We start from the raw sequence: 16,723 nt of genomic DNA, 5'->3' as shown, positions 1-16,723 counted from the left end.
TGGTGGAGATTGGGACCCCAGAAAACACTCATCACATACTGTTCAACTTTTAACTTTTTTTCCTTTATTTTTCTAGTTTATATTAAGATGGGCCTTAATATTCACTATTATCTCATTTCTTTATGTTCTACTTATTCTATGAAGGTCAGCAATGCTTAACTTTTTAACTTTGTTTCCTTTACTACTCTGTGCCTATGTTTTTTGTACCGAGTACCTTTGTACCTGTGTGTGGTGACATTATACACTTTTCATTGCACACTTGTGCCTATATACTTGAGTACATGTGACAATGAAATCTAAATCTAAATCCAAATCTTGATGTATTGAACAGTACTGCACTTTATGTAATCTTAGACTTGAGTTATTATGTAATGCACTTTTACACATTTTATTGTTTCAACATTTTTTTGATTAAGGGGTCATAAATCAAACTTTATTGTCTCTCATGAAAAAAGGTGAACTTAGCTGACTCAGCACAGAGCAAGAATCACACTCGGAGCTTTTTGTAACAGCCAGCATCTTGAATTGCATTAGTTAGTTCTAGTACATAGACTGGGTGTGAATGTAGCTGAATCAGTACCTTAACTCTAAACCTGAGAAGCTGAATTTTATGCATACTCCCAATCTTTATTGTACTCCAGAAATGTATTATCTCATCCTTACCACTTTAAATGATATTTTCTTATGACTTCTTTTTGGCCGTTCTTCAGGATCCCCCTTAATTATTTGCTATTCTTCTCTGTTTACAAATATCCTTTGCTCTTCCAGTAGCACAGTTGTCTAGACATACTGCAATCTGATATTGCCATTAAAATCTAGATTTGCCTGCTGGCTAATGTAAAAATGAAGTGAGCTACAGTGGGTTTCCCTACTGCAGAAAGCTAATAAAACTACAAAAAAAACCTTAATTTCCTGTGGATTTCCTACATTACAACAATGACTGCACTTCAAAAATACTTCATTGGCCGTAATGCCCTGTGAGACATCCGGTAGCCATGAAAGGCACTATATAAATGTAAACAATGAAAGGGAATCCGAATGGATTGAAGGAGACGCTGCTTTTAAAGTCCACCCTGTACTTTGCTCCTTTGACTTCAACAGCAAATAAAATCAGGTGTAATGTAAATCTAGTGTTACATTCAATTCAATCTCACTCCTGATGTGCAGGTTTAAATTATAATTCCAAAGTCAGTCACACTGGAAGGAGTGCCTGCCTGTGTGAGGGATGGGACACTTGCTGTGGTCACACAAGACCAGGCACCAGCATTAGCCACTCCCTTCAAGACAGCAGGGTATGAAAGCCAGAACAAAAAGGGAAATCTGTTGTTCTGTGCCTCCAGTCTCCCACTCTCGCTGGTAGCCCCTGCTAGCAAACGGATCTTCTGTGTCTCTTTGAATCAGGGAAAGCACAAATCTCGTGAATAAACCCTCAAGTCATTTCACCCTCAGTCCTCATTTTATGTTTCCAATTGATTTGGTGCCTTAGCTTAAAATGATACTGGTGTCTGTAAGAGTTACACATTTTGATGCTTGCAGCCATAACATAAACAACCCCTCAGCTGTTGTGAAGCAGAATTGTGATAGCTGGAGAAGAATGCAAACAGACAGAGTGTTCAACTCCAACCACAGTGATCACCATTTCCTTCATAATCCAATTTGATTGTTTTAGATCCCTGTTATTATGGAGTTAAAATATAAATCCATCCTCTATCAAATTTTATATTTGTGGTTTGACATTAATTGCAGAACAGATGTTGAGTGGCTACAGCAGCCCTTGGTTGTTTGTGGTCATATGTCATAGATGCTTTCCCATTCAGGGAAAGAAAATTACCATATGGATCATCTAACTACTATCTTCGAATGTCTAATATTGCATACCAATACTCAAACTAATTTCATTAGAAAACGTTTCTCAAAGGCATGTGTTTTTATGACGTTAATTCACCCCGATCTCCATTCCATTGTGGTAATACATCTGAACTGTGTTAAATATTTCCTCATGTTCTGAATGAAAGAAAGTAATAATGCATAAAGCTCTAATCTTGCAATTTTTTTCTTATTCAATTCATGGAATGTGACATTGTTGGTGAGGCTAGCATTTCTTGCCCACCCCTAATTCCTCTGAACTGAGCAACTTGCTAGGCCTTGTCAGAGAGCTGCTAAGAGTTGGGTCTCTTAGTTCGAGAGTTACATGTAGGCCAGACCAGGTAAAGGTGACAGATTTCCTTCCCTAAAGAACATACGTGAACTAGCTGGATGTTTACAACAGCCTAGTAGTTTCATGGGCAGGAGTTATCCTGGCAATATGGCACTGGGACCAGAGACAGGGAGGTCCAGCCTTCCTGACTGCTACGTGATGTCGCTGGCTGGTCGATATGATTCCAGCCCCATGGCATTTTCAAAAGCCAGTGGCAGGCAACCGTTAAGTGCCCACAGGTACCTGCCAGTCAGCTGGAGGGCACCCTCACCCAGTGACAGCCAAAAACAATTAGTTTAGCAACGGGGTCTGTTGACGGGGAAAGGAGTGGGAAGAGACTGCAGTCACAGATTATCTTACGAAAGGCCACCCAAGTGAAGCGGTAATCCAGGCTCCACAGTCACGAAGTTTTCATTTTTAATCTGTTGATTTCAATGCTAATCTTCAAAGGGTCCCTCCAGCTTGAGTCAGGCTTTCTCTATTCAGGAAACGACTGAGGCTGTTAATGTGTCATTACCAGTTGGCTGCCCAGCAATGAGGAATGCTAAATGCCCTCAATTGAACGCCAAGCACACCTCTGGCTGTCACACGGCCAGTCCTGCAAAAACCCATGTCAGGTGACCATTCCAATATGGTACAGAGTCAAGATCTGCATTTCATCCCAAACTCAAAAGTAAAATCTATCCCATCACTACCATTACCAACAGTTGCATTTTTTAAAAAAGTTTAAATTTATTTCACTTTCTTACTTAAATTCCCCACATAATGTGATAAGATTTGAACCCCTTACTTCAGACCTTTGGATTCCTTGATCAATATTGCAATCACTTGACCACCAACCTTATCATCTTTGTCCTTCTAACCAGTAGGAGGTGACGGTTTGGAAGATCTGTCAAATGGGCCTTGGCAAATTGCTGCAGAATGTCCTGTAGATGGTAAACCATGTGCAACTCACAAAACAATAATTAACAAAAAAATTCTTCGATGGTGAGAAGTTGAAGTTATTGGGCACCACATCAGCTACTTTGTGCCAATTGGAGTAAGCATACACTTCCAGTAGAGCCAAGTTTCCAGTCATTAAAAGAACAAATCCCAGTAAAATCTCTAAAATAAGCAAGCACTGAAGTTGGAGAATGTGAAGCAGCAAATTAAACCATGAAGGGCCTCAAATTCTTCAGGGATATCTGAGTCTCTGCTTTCAACAATTATACCATTTTGCACAATTCTGCTGACCACTGAAGTTCTGGCAGAAGACTGGGACAATCCCTGCTATTAATCTTGGCTTAAATATTGTGTAATTCCACATCTCATGGCCATGTGGTAAATGATTTCCTTAAATGCAATGTATGAATCCTTTCCACCTACATAGATTTAATTACCACACTCAATGTATCAGCATTGACTCAGTTGGTACCATGTGTTCAAAGGTTGCGAGTTCATGTCTACTCTAGATGCTGGATGTCCTACTGGTACTACACTATGCTAATAAGGACGTGCTACATTATTGAAGGTGCCTGCCTTTGGGTGAGATAGCAAACCATGGTCCTCCCTGCCTTTTGAGCTTTGTTTCAAAGAAGTGCCCTGCCCAATATTTATCCCTCAATGAATCTCACAAGAAATAATTTTCTAGTCATTATTGTATTGCTGTCTGTGGAAGACTGCTGTGTGGAAATTAGATGCCAAATTTTCTACGCTGTCACACTAGCTATACTTTTAAAAGCTTTCAATCACTCTAAAGTGCAAAGGTTTGTTTGGTATTCATGAGAGGTGCAATATAAATGCAAGTCTTTCTTTCTAAAATGCACTTATAACTTAGAAGCCCCAGCCCTATAAAAGCATATTTCACACACACCCTTACTGCATTCTCTTTGTAGAGTGAGGTTTACTTATGTTAGTTGGAATAATTGAGGAAATCTTAGGGTTAAAACTAAGGATTATTGCACCATTGGGATCACTTTGTTTTAAAAAACAGAGGACTCAATTGCTTTTTGTATGCATCATGGACAATGGAATAATTGTCACATTAACAGTTGCAGTTGCTTCAACATGCCTCATAATGCACCAATATAAATTACATATACTTAGAGGGATAACATACTGTGTTATCTACATTCCTCAAATTTTGATGGCTGGATTTTAAGCACTCCACTCATGCCTGGATTCCCAAGCTCAGAATTCCCCCTCTTAATCTCTACACCATTATCTCTTCCTTTATATATGTTCCTAAACCAGAGGCAGGTTTTTGGTCCGCTTGACAAATATTACCAGATGTGATTCAGCATCACATTTTGTTTGTTAACTCTCCTGTGACGCATCTTGTGAATCACTGACCTATGTTAAAGGTGCTATTTAGATGGAAGTGGTTGTTTTTGGTATATCGAAATGGTATTTTAATCCTAGACCATCTTTAGCAGTTGTGTTTCAAAGTACAGTCAAAGAGTTAGAAGGTTTTTACAGCACTTAAAGAGGCCCTTGAGCCCATCATATCTACATTGGTCATTGAACATCTATTTATTTTTATCCCATTTTTCAGCACTTCATTCATAATATTCCATGATGATTTCACAGTTCATCTTTTTATTTAACATCTGCTGCCACACATTGCTTCTTAACAAATTTAATAACTTGTAGTCAACATAAAAAATTCCTTTTACCAAATGGACAGCAGCAAGCTCCATTCCTGTTGCCTTTTGATGTATTTTTATTGTGAAGGACTAACTTTTTCATTCTATTGTGCATCCTTCTGTGTTATTTTGATTCCTCATGATAGCTCTATTATTTCTGAATTCATAAGTTACAGGTTTAAAACCCTGATTCTGGGCTTATATGGTCATAGAGATATATAGCATGGAAACAGACCCTTCAGTCCAACATGCCTAAGCCGACCAGATATCCTAAATAAATCTAGAACAGAAACAAAGTTGCTGGAAAAGCTCAGCAGGTCTGGGAGTATCTGCAAAAGGAAAAACAGAGTTAACATTTTGGGTCCGGTGACCCTTCCTCAGAATTGTTTTGAGAAAGGGTCACTAGACCCGAAACGTTAACTCTGTTTTTCCCTTCACAGATGCTGCCAGACCTGCTGAGCTTTTCCAGCAACTTTGTTTTTGTCCCTGATTTATAGCATCCGCATTTTTTTCAGTTTTTATTTACTAAATAAATCTAGTCCCATTTACCAGCACTTGGCCAATATCCCTCTAAACCCTTCCTATTCATGTACCCATCCACATGTCTTTTAAATGTTGTAATTATTACCAGCCTCTACCATTTCCTCCGGCAGCTCACTCTATACATGTACTACCCTCTGCATTAAAAAGTTGCCCCTTATATTCCTTTTAAATCTTTCTCCTCTTACCTTCTACCTATGCCCTCTAGTTTTTGGAGTCCCCATCCTGGGAATAGACCTTGTCTATTTACCCTATCCACGCCCCACATGATTTTATGAACTATTATAAGGTTACCATCTCAGCCTCCGACACTCCAGGGAAAATAGCCCCAGATTATTCAGCCTTTCCCTATAGCTGAAACACTCCAAACCTTGCAACATCCTTGTAAATCTTTTCTGTGTCCATTCAAATTTCACAACATCTTACCTGAAGCAGAGACAAAAGAATTGCTTGCAGCGTTCCAAAAGTGGCCTAACCAATATCCTGTACCTCTTTGGACAGTGGGAGGAAGCCAAATCAAACCCACACAAACACAGGGAGAGTGTGTAAACTCCACACAGACAGTTGCCCAAGGGTGGAAGCAAACCTGGTTCCCTGGCACTATGAGGCAGCAGTACTAACCACTGATCCATGGATAGAAGTTAAAAATCAATTGGTTGCTTACAATACCTTCTTGCTTAAGAATCAACCCTGGAATATGTTATAATAATGATTACTATATTGTCTATCTATGGTGATTAAAGATTGTCAATTCCCATTTGTATATATAACAACTATTCCAATAGATGTTTAGAGTACAGGACCTGAATATTGCTGCAAAAAGGACAGATTCTGTTGAAGCTTTTCATCTTGCACACATCAGGACAATTCACGGGAATATAAATATAAAAGAGAAACAACATTCTTCTACTGTATGAAAATAGCCTGGTGATTGGTTGGTAAGTGGGCTCTGATAGGGTGAGGCATTGCCATGGAGAATGACCCAGCACTACGATGACTGACAATTAATTGCCAAATTTTGTTTCAATTTAAATCAGGCAGTTTGATTTTACTTGGTCAAGGTATTACCCTGAGGATTGAACCGGGGATGGCGATCATCTATTTTGTTCAGTTGAAATAGGGAAAATATGTGCACATGTACTTTCCATCTGTAAAGAACAAGGCCCTGTGTATTAACACACGTAGTCTGCAGTATGTACTTTGTGAGCCCAACTGGCTTTCTTCCATTTATTGTCAATGTAATTCATAGTAAAGTCATGATTGTTTAACAAATGTCCAGTTGCAGAATCCTATCCAATATGGGATGCTGTATTTAGTGTTTTATACAAATGGCTGGTTGGGTATTGTCTGCACCTTGTCTGTTGCGAACAGGTGAAGGGGCACACTGTTTCATTTGGTTAATTTAATAAAAGTAAATATTCAACACGGAATTGACTTAATGAGTTTTGGCTCTTTCTTCAATTGGTGATAGTTACAGTATAAAAATCCTACTTTAAATGTAAGCACAATCGTCAAATCCACCCAAAGAAAAATTGAATATTCAAACAAATATGTCAATAATACCAGGAATGTTAGTCGGTAGATGTGACATTGTTTCAACTTTTTTTCTGGAAATAATTTGAGAAGTGATATACAGTCAAGCATGTGTGTGCTGGTCCGATGCACAAAGCCAATTTCTTAAAGGTTTTTTACTGTTGTCTGTTGGTCTAGAAAAGTGTCACTATTGATTATTGTTAAATACTTCAAAGACAGAATTCTTGATGGATCATTCCTTTTTAACAATTTAGTTTGCAGTAAATAACCAAAAGGCGTAAGGTTATTCACACCTTCCTAACTGTCTGAAATTCTATCTCTGAGCTTGTTCCTGGCAGAATGTCAGATTCCTGTACTGCCTAAATGTGCATTACATTTAACACATTAATTGTTAGATTACTTTGGCGATTTTCTTTACAGTGTTAAAGGGCATCTTATATTGTTGTGAGTAGTTTCATCTCTTCAATGGAAGAACAGAGTTTGTTGAGTTACTTGACCTCTTCATGGCGTTTGGTGTGTCTGTGTAAGGAAGAGAAGACAATAAGACTCCATCTGTTTGCTGCTGAAATACAGTGTGTTAGTATGGCATAGTCAGATTAACATAACTCTCTGATGAAGACTTGGTGCACTTTTGTCTTGGATTTCAAGTGACCAAAGTTGAACAGTTTTCTGTTAACTCTACTCTGTAAATAGACATGAATATACATGTATACATCTATACATCAACTGGGAGCATATGACAGCAAAGAGAAACATATTCCAAAGATTGTCAATACTAGAATACAACGCTGTTTAACACCACTGCAGATCACAAAAGGCTCTGATTTTGCCCTGTTGTAGCTGACCTTATCAATCTTGGGGACATGAAAAGATGAGATCACATTGTGAGACAATAAGAACTGCTGATGCTGGAGTCAGAGATAACGCAGTGTGGTGCTGGAGGAACGCGGCAGGCCAGGCAGCACCAGAAGAGCAGGAAAGCTGACGTTCTGGGTCAGGACCCTTGTTCAGAATTTCTGACCTGAAATGTCAGCTTTTCTGCTCCTCTGATGCTGCCTGGCCTGCTGCGTTCCTCCAGCTCCACACTGTGAGATCACATTGAGCAGTTTTAGAGGGCAGCTAAGTTTTACCAACAATGTAAACAGATGGTCTTACATGTTTGAATGGTTTGGTGAGATTGATGAAAGCAATATTTGTTAGCCTCCTTTTTCATGGATTTCTAATTGAGTTACTGGGTGGAGAAGATCAACCTGATTTGAAACCGTGTTGCGATCCATGGTAAGTGCATTCAACCTGCTAGAGTAATGTAGACAATTACTGTTGCCACACTGCTGAGTGGGAATTTGCCTCAATAGTTGTTACAATCGAGACTGTCTTCTTGGTTCTTGTACTGGATCACACTCTTTGCATCATGTATTTCTTGGGGCACAGCCCCTTTCTTCAGCAGAGACAGAGAAGTTTGTGGAGATGCTGCAGGATGCTAGTTTCCGATTGCTCGATTAATTTAAGTAGTATAAAACATCAGAGCCTGGAGCTATGGCTAGAAAGTTAGCAGCTTTGTTAAGCTGCTGTGCTGTGGGTTCAAACTCCAGCCCTGATAAGTAGATCGCTACAGTGTGTAGAACTTCCTCAGTGAGACTGTTCCTCCTAGAGTGCAACTCAAGATAACCATCTCTCCAAATATTTGGTGGAGCTGATGATGACCTGTCCTGCCTTCATTTTCTATTCAGCTGTTTTCTTTATGGCTGGACTTATTGCTTTTGGATTCTTATATACATGTCCCTAAGTCTGGTTATTTCAGCGAGTTAAGACCAATAGTCACTGGTGTATTTTCTAGTGGTTTGTTAGGTTTTACTTTGGGTGGCTATTAGTTATTCAGAGTTTTCTCACTCAGGTCTCTCTTGTAATTAATGAGAATGGCCCGTGTGGCTTCAATCACAAGTTCCATTACCACATATTGAGAGTACAATAATATGGATGTTCTCTGGAAGTTTGTTAATTTCACTTCTGCATTCTGTGCAGAAATAATGGAGAGTGCCTGTTAAATTGAATCATGGAACTGTTGTTTTTTTGCTCTGGTTAAGCAGTATGCCTGACATTCATTTGAGAACATATTCAAGGGTTATATCATAACCTTAGTGAACAAGTTAATCTGCATTATCATGCTGTGGAAACTGCATGCTTTGAGAGTACTACTCAACACAGTAAGACAGTTTGTTTTATAGACACCTGTAACATGTTTATCATGAATAATTGAAAGTTTTCAAAGAAAGTGAAGAAATGATTTTTGTTTAACATCTCCTATGCTTCATTTCCCATCATTTTCTGGCAACAATGTCCTGGACATCAATATTTAATTCCTGGAGAATCTGAAGACAATCCTGGAGGGTTGTTATATCTACTGTTAATGTGTGAACAGGAGGTGATTTATCCTTTCACGAAATTTGACTGTAAACTTTCACCTCATGCATAAAAACTAAAACTGACTGTCTCCAATAGTGCACCATGGTCCCAAAGAGTTTACACACTCCATTCACGGTCCTGATTTGATTATCCTTTCTTAATGATGAGAGAATTGTGACCAGGACCTCCAAAAGTTCAAAAATATGCCATTTAACGTATATTCATTAAGGTGTAGGAAACCTGATGCCACCCAAACTCAATGAAATTGAACTGGGATCATGGTTATAGGTCCCCATAGGGTAAACATATTATTACCCCCTTCAACTGCAACAAATGCTTAGTTTCTGGAATCTAAAAAGAATGCGTATTTCCTCTACTTGCATGGTCACACTATACAGTGTGTCAGCCTTCCTTAGACCCCTTTCTTTAAGCTATACATTTTGAGCCCTGCAGGCTCTGCTTTTCATGCCAATTTGCTGAGAAGTTACATCCTTTGATACTGTACTATGGTGCATAATGATCCCGTAACCTCCCACACAGAGGGCATATGTTAATAGGCTTGATAATGAATAATGAGCTCCATATGATAGCTGTAAATGATAATCTGAGCCTTTATGTTTCAGGTCAATTAAGCGACTGTTGATTAGCTGGAGTAGATTCAGACTGCTGAAGGTTAGATTAACAAGTTTAACTCTTGTCTAACAATTCACATCAGCTTGACAATAGTACATGAAATCTGTTTTGCATGTCAGCTTATGTTTATCATTGCTTAATTAATTTCTTGATTCTAAATAGAAAAAAGCCTTATCTTTATTCAGCACTTAGCATAACTATTGGACACATTGCAAAGGACTTTTTGTTGTATGTTTTATATCTCAGATATATGCAGAAATGGCACCAGTTTTGTACAGGACTATATTATTCTTGGAAGTGTAAAATACTTATTTCACACTACAGTATTGTCTTCCAAATTCTTTTAGAGCTTTGTATGCTTTGTCCAGAGTTCACGCCCGGTCTTAACTAATCAAGGATAGTAGGTATCGATTGTAACTAGACCAATCCAATCAAACATGGAAAAAAGTGACCACTACAATTTTCATTGGTTATAATGTAGAAAATATCACAATTACTTTGCACATACGTAGCAGCCTCTCATAAAATGCAACATGATAAATGACCAGCTAATCTGATTTTGTGATGTTGATTGAGAGTTAAAAGTAGGTTTGGATGCTGCAGAACATTCCACCAAGTAATGCTATGGGATTCTTTGCAGCCACCTGAGATGGCAGAAACAGTCTGAGTTTAGCATTGCATCAGAAAAATGGCACTTCAACAGTGCAGCACTTCTTCGATAACACACTGGAGCAACAGTCTTGAATTTTGTCCTTATATCTGGATGAGGGACTTGAATATAGAACAGACTGAGTGGTGAACGCAGTACCAACTGAGCCACAAGTAACTTTATGATTTTGCTTTCATCTCCCCATAGAATAAATCGTTTTGCTTTTGAGGTTTCTTTCCTTGGCAACATGTTTTATTCCCGGATTTTAGACCGTGTGTACTGTTAAAGGAAACAGAACATTGTAGATGTCGGAAATCAGAAGCAAAAACTGAAATTGCTGGAAAAACACAGCAGTCTGTGGAGAAAAAGTAGACATTTGAGTCCAGTGACCCTTCTTCAGAGCTGATAGTATGTAGGAAAAGGTGGTATTTATGCTGAAGAAAGCGAGTCGGAAGTGGGGAGGGGTTATGGAGTGAGCAGATAGACAAAGATGGAGTTCAGAGACACAGAATGACCAACAGAAGAATTTGCTGGAAAAAAGGGTCACTGAACACAAAATGTTAATTCTGCTTTTTCTCCACAAATGCTGCCAGAATTTGCTGAGTTTTTCCTGCATCTGCAGTTCTTTGGTTTTTTTTGAGAGGGAATGACACTTAGGGAGCAAGGGAATGGATGGCAGTATGCTCAGGAGAAAGAAGCTTTGATAATGGGCACTACAAGAAGGTATGTTCAAAGATTTTAGAAACTGAACACCTTCTTCCATGTCCTTTATCCACCCTCATGTCTCAGGACTTGTCATGACATGGGTTGCTTTCAGTGCAGCCAACCTGTATTCACCCATTTATGGCACCCATTATCAGCTTTTCTTTCTCCTGAGCACACTGTCATCCATTCCCTTGTCTCCCTCACTGTCATTCTCTCTCCATGGGCTCAATCTCCGCCTATCCACTCACCAGCCTCATCCCTGCACCCTTTCGTCCAACCCTTCCCTTCCCCCACCACCACCACCACCAGCCCATTTGGCCTTAGCATAAAATGCCACCTTTTCCAAGCTGCAGTTTGTTCTGAAGGGGGTCACTGGACTTGAAATGTTAGCCTTGCTTTCTCTCCACAGATGATGCAGGGCCTGCTGAGTTTCTCCAGCAATTTCTGTTGCTATGTATTATTTAGGAGTTTCCTTTGAATTTTGCTGAAAAAGGAAACATGTTCCTGTAGTTTTTCATCTGACACTTATCGAATGCATTCAGGAAAGTCAATTTAAAAACAGTCATACCAGTTATACTATACGAAAAAAGGGTGCTACTTGTTTAGTAAGTTGACTTGAATGGGCCAAGGCGTTGGTATGCTTGTGTGGAGCTGCACACATTCATATGCAGGGATCCAGTCCTTAGAAATCAAAGGAAAGCGTTGAAACCTTGTCTCTTTCTTGAATTAATCGGGAACGTGGATAGCCTATAGTTGCTTATTGAATTTCTCTATGGCAATGCTTCACTCCAGAATTGTCTTGTCAACCAATCAATCTCCTGTACTACACATTGTTGTGATTATTTCAAAATTGGCATTATTGCAGTTATCCTGATGAAGACAAAAATTTCAGAAATGTATCTCTCCTTTCAGCAATATTGAAGGCTTTCCCAATCAAATTAATCAAAAGGAAATGTGTGCTGTGCTAGCAACATCAAATGTGGAACAGCCCGTGAAATCATCAATTGCATTGATACATGCAGCGATAGAGAAAATGTCCTGACTCAGTACCAGAAAGAGCAGCTCCTCTCAGCAGGAGCCAGAGCAATACCATTAGCTGGGGGTGTGTATATGGGAGAGGGATGTTTCAACCTGGACAGATATAACAGGGGATAACTTGCCTGCTGTATGGAACAGTCCAATGATTTCTCAAACTTGGATAATAAAATGTGAGGCTGGATGAACACAGCAGGCCCAGCAGCATCTCAGGAGCACAAAAGCTGACGTTTCGGGCCTAGACCCTTCATGACTCTCTGATGAAGGGTCTAGGCCCGAAACGTCAGCTTTTGTGCTCCTGAGATGCTGCTGGGCCTGCTGTGTTCATCCAGCCTCACATTTTATTATCTTGGATTCTCCAGCATCTGCAGTTCCCATTATCACTTTCTCAAACTTGATTTGTTTTCAGAGGAAGGAAAAGAATTAACTTATTATCAAATGAATGTATTGGGGGGGAAAGGAGACCAGATGTTCTGCTAAAATGTTCTCCTAACCTGTTGAGATGTAACTTCTGTACGCTGTCACACTACCCTAGATTCCTCTATGTTCTCCTACCTCCAACACATCCACACAGTCACTTGAGACCACTAAAAAAAATCAAAGAGAGAAAGCATAAATAACATTATCTGTAAAAAAATCTTTCAGAAATCTATCTGTAACTCCCAAAAAGCAATTTAAAATAATTTCTGAAGAAGGGTCTCGGCCCGAAACGTCAGCCTTCCTGCTCCTCTGATGCTGCTTGGACTGCTGTGTTCATCCAGCTCTACACCTTGTTATCTTAAAATAATGAGAGACTGGTATTTCAATCCTGCCCCTAGGGATTCAAGAGATCACAGAACTGTTTACAACTAATTAAGTGCTTTTGTCATGGAGTCATTGCTGCAATGTGTGCACAGTGAGATCCCACAAAGAGCAAGATTTGTAACGACCAGATAAGCTGTTTTAATCCTGATGGTTGGGCGAAATATATTACCCAAGATCCTGACCGCCAGAATTACATTTTTTATGAGTTAATTTCAGATGAAGTCGATATTCTGCTGTATTCTTTTCTCCAGTTTGGGAAGAATGCAAAGTGCTACAAGCTCTCTGCCAGAGAGCAGATGGCATGGGCTAAAATGTTCAAATGAGAACAGATTGTGGTTCAATGTTTGGAAAATTATGCTGAAGTTTCTTTTGAAATATTTGGAATAATGGACTTGATTTGATCTCTGAAGATGCCTGACCAAAATCAGCTCAGGGGACATCTTTGGAAGCCCAAGTGAACTGATTGGTATCAGAGTGACGAAACTACCACTGCCTGGAAATCGCTTCTGGCATTCAGAGCAATACTAACATCAATTTGGAGTTATCAGGATGTGATCTGTGCAGTGTGGTGGCACAATGGTTAGCATTGCTGCCTCGTGGGAACCTGGTTTGATACCAGCCTCGGGTGACTCTTTGTATGGAGTTTGCATATTTTCCCCATGTCTGCTTGCGTTTCCTCTGGACGCTCTGGTTTCCTCCTGCGCTCAAAAGAGGTGCAGATTGGATGGATTGGCCATGGTAAATGCGGGGCCGTGGGCATAGATTGGGGGAGTGTGTCTGGGTGGGATGCAGTTTTGAGAGTCTTTGCAGTCTTGATGAGCTGAATGGCCTCTTTCTGCTCTGTAGGGACTCTATGATTCCAATTTCAGCCAAATTTTCATTCTTGATATTTGTGTCCTGCCTTTAATTGTGCTGAGGTGCTATTCTCTCATTGTGTTCCTGTTGTAGCATATAAGTCTCGCATTTGACAGTCACTAATTCAGTTTGTATTAAATAGACAACACATGCGCAGAAGAGCCTACTGCAGCATTATTTAAATTATGCAGGCAGGAAGCCCAGAGGGAATTGTTTTTAGTACTCACAGTCACTGTTCAACAAAGAAGGATATTTTGAAGTGAAGAAGTGTTACCGAAGGACTCAAAATATAGTTCAGTGGGCTGCATGTTTGTCATGGATTCACCTTCCACCCCAGAGAGTAAAGAGCAAAGTTAACTTCAAAAGTGATAATGGGAACTGCAGATGCTGGAGAATCCAAGATAATAAAATGTGAGGCTGGATGAACACAGCAGGCCCAGCAGCATCTCAGGAGCACAAAAGCTGACGTTTCGGGCCTAGACCCTTCATCAGAGAGTCATGAAGGGTCTAGGCCCGAAACGTCAGCTTTTGTGCTCCTGAGATGCTGCTGGGCCTGCTGTGTTCATCCAGCCTCACATTTTATTATCTTAACTTCAAAAGTGCCGTGTTATAACATTATGTGGGTTTCTTGAGGTTGTGAGATGTTATACAAATACTAGTCTTTCCAGAGGCCCAGTTAGTGGGATGTCTGGTGACGATACTGATTGATACCAACAGAGTAGATTCAGTTCCCACACTGGCTGAGGTTACCATGAAGGCCCCGCCTTCTCAACCTTGCCTGAGGCATGGTAACCCTCAGGTTAATGTGCCACCACCAATCACCCCTCTCTATGAAAGAGCAGGCCTGTAGTCCTCTCAAACTATGGCAACGTCACCTTTACAAAACTTTCTTCAAGGGAAATGATTGTCTGGATCTCTCATGACTAAAAGCCTGGTGAGAAGATACTTCACGCCATAGACTTAAAGTGGCATATCTTTTAAAGTGTCGTCTATTGTACGATGGCAGATAATTTTCACACACAAGAGTGCAACTTGTTTGAATTGGGTGAAGGTACATTGACTCAGAACTCTTTTCCTCTTTTCCAAATATTTCTGTGGGACCTTTTATGATCATCTAAACTGGTAGACTAGATTACCTACAGTGTGGAAACAGGCCCTTCGGCCCAACAAGCCCACACCGCCTCTTGAAGCATCCCACCCAGACCCATCCCCCTATAACCCACACACCCCTGAACACTATGGGCAATTTAGCATGGCCAATCCACCTAGCATGCACATCTTTGGACTGTGGGAGGAAACCAGAGCACCCGGAGGAAACCCACGCAGACACGGGAAGAATGTGCAAACTCCACTCAGACAGTCGCCCGAGGCTGGAATCGAACCTGGGTCCCTGGTGCTGTGAGGCTGAGCCACTGTGCCGCCCATTAGGTTTAGTGTCACTATGAAAGACAGTAGCTCTGACAATGCAGTACTCCCTCAGTGTTGCACTGGATTGTCAGCCTGGAGCATGCACACATGCACCTGCGCACACACACACACACACACACACACACACACACACACACACACACACACACACACACACACACACGTACACACGCACGTACACAAGCACACAAACACCAAAGCACACTATGCACCTGGAATATTTTAACAAAGTGAGAGCGTTATCCACTGAGACTATGTAAATAATCAAAATACAGGTGAAGAACTCCAAATTTTGGGGAAATCCTTTGGTGTGTGAGCACTCAGCAGGTTAACTGGTTAGCACTGCTATGTGATTTGAAAAGAACCACACATCAACCAACCATTTGTTATAACACTTCTCCTGTAGGCCTTCAGAATATCTTTCAAAATACCTCAAGACGCTTGGGATCGTAAATGATGGTTCCCCTCGGGGTGATTAGCAAATTAACACTTCAGACTCCTAACTGTGTCAGTAGAAATAAACTTAACATCTTCAGGAAAATCCAATAGACACATTGGCTGGTCAAGGACAATTTCTCTTACTCTGGGCAGCCTTGTAAGTTAACCCCTTATGTACTGAATCTAGCAGTGTAAGAATGTTTATGATCACACTAAAATTGGGTTTGTTCTGGAGGCACCCGGTTGCAATCCACAACTATTTTAGTCTGTGCCAATACTCACTGACCTGCAGTGCTCTGCACAATAGTCATTTGCATAAATTACATTTGCATTATGGGCACCTAGGTAAGGTTTTCAACAAAGGAGTGTGGACAACAAGTGAGGGTGATGGATATTCTAATGACAGCTTGAGAATCTCATTTGTGTAAAATTGCTGGACAATAAGAAACTTTGACTTGTATTTAAGCCTTAACTCTAAAATTCAGATGCGTGGAATGTAAATGAAGAAGATGGTGTTTGAAAAGGTTGGCATTGTTATAAAATACCAGGACACTTTTGTGCAGTGGAAGTCCAGTGTTGATGAAGAAAGCTGAGCCAGTGTCTGAAAGTATACATTTCCCCAAAGGTGCAATCAACAGAGTACAAAAACATGACTCTGGAACAGTGAGTTTATTGCTTTGTCGGAACAATGACTGCTCTCAGCACCACCTCTTTCCCATCCAACGGTTCCATTGATTACAGCCCTTTGAGACAAGTATGCAGTATTGCCCTTTTAGCAAGTGGAGTTTTCTCAAGAGGAAATGAGCTAACTTGAAGCTGACCTGTACAGCTCTCTGGGGAAGCACAACCAGTGTACAGTGCTGAAAAAGTTCAGACTGC

The sequence above is a fragment of the Stegostoma tigrinum genome, chromosome 5, assembly GCF_030684315.1.
Source record: "Stegostoma tigrinum isolate sSteTig4 chromosome 5, sSteTig4.hap1, whole genome shotgun sequence".
NCBI lineage: Eukaryota > Metazoa > Chordata > Chondrichthyes > Orectolobiformes > Stegostomatidae > Stegostoma > Stegostoma tigrinum.
Note: the sequence above shows the minus strand (reverse complement) of the source record.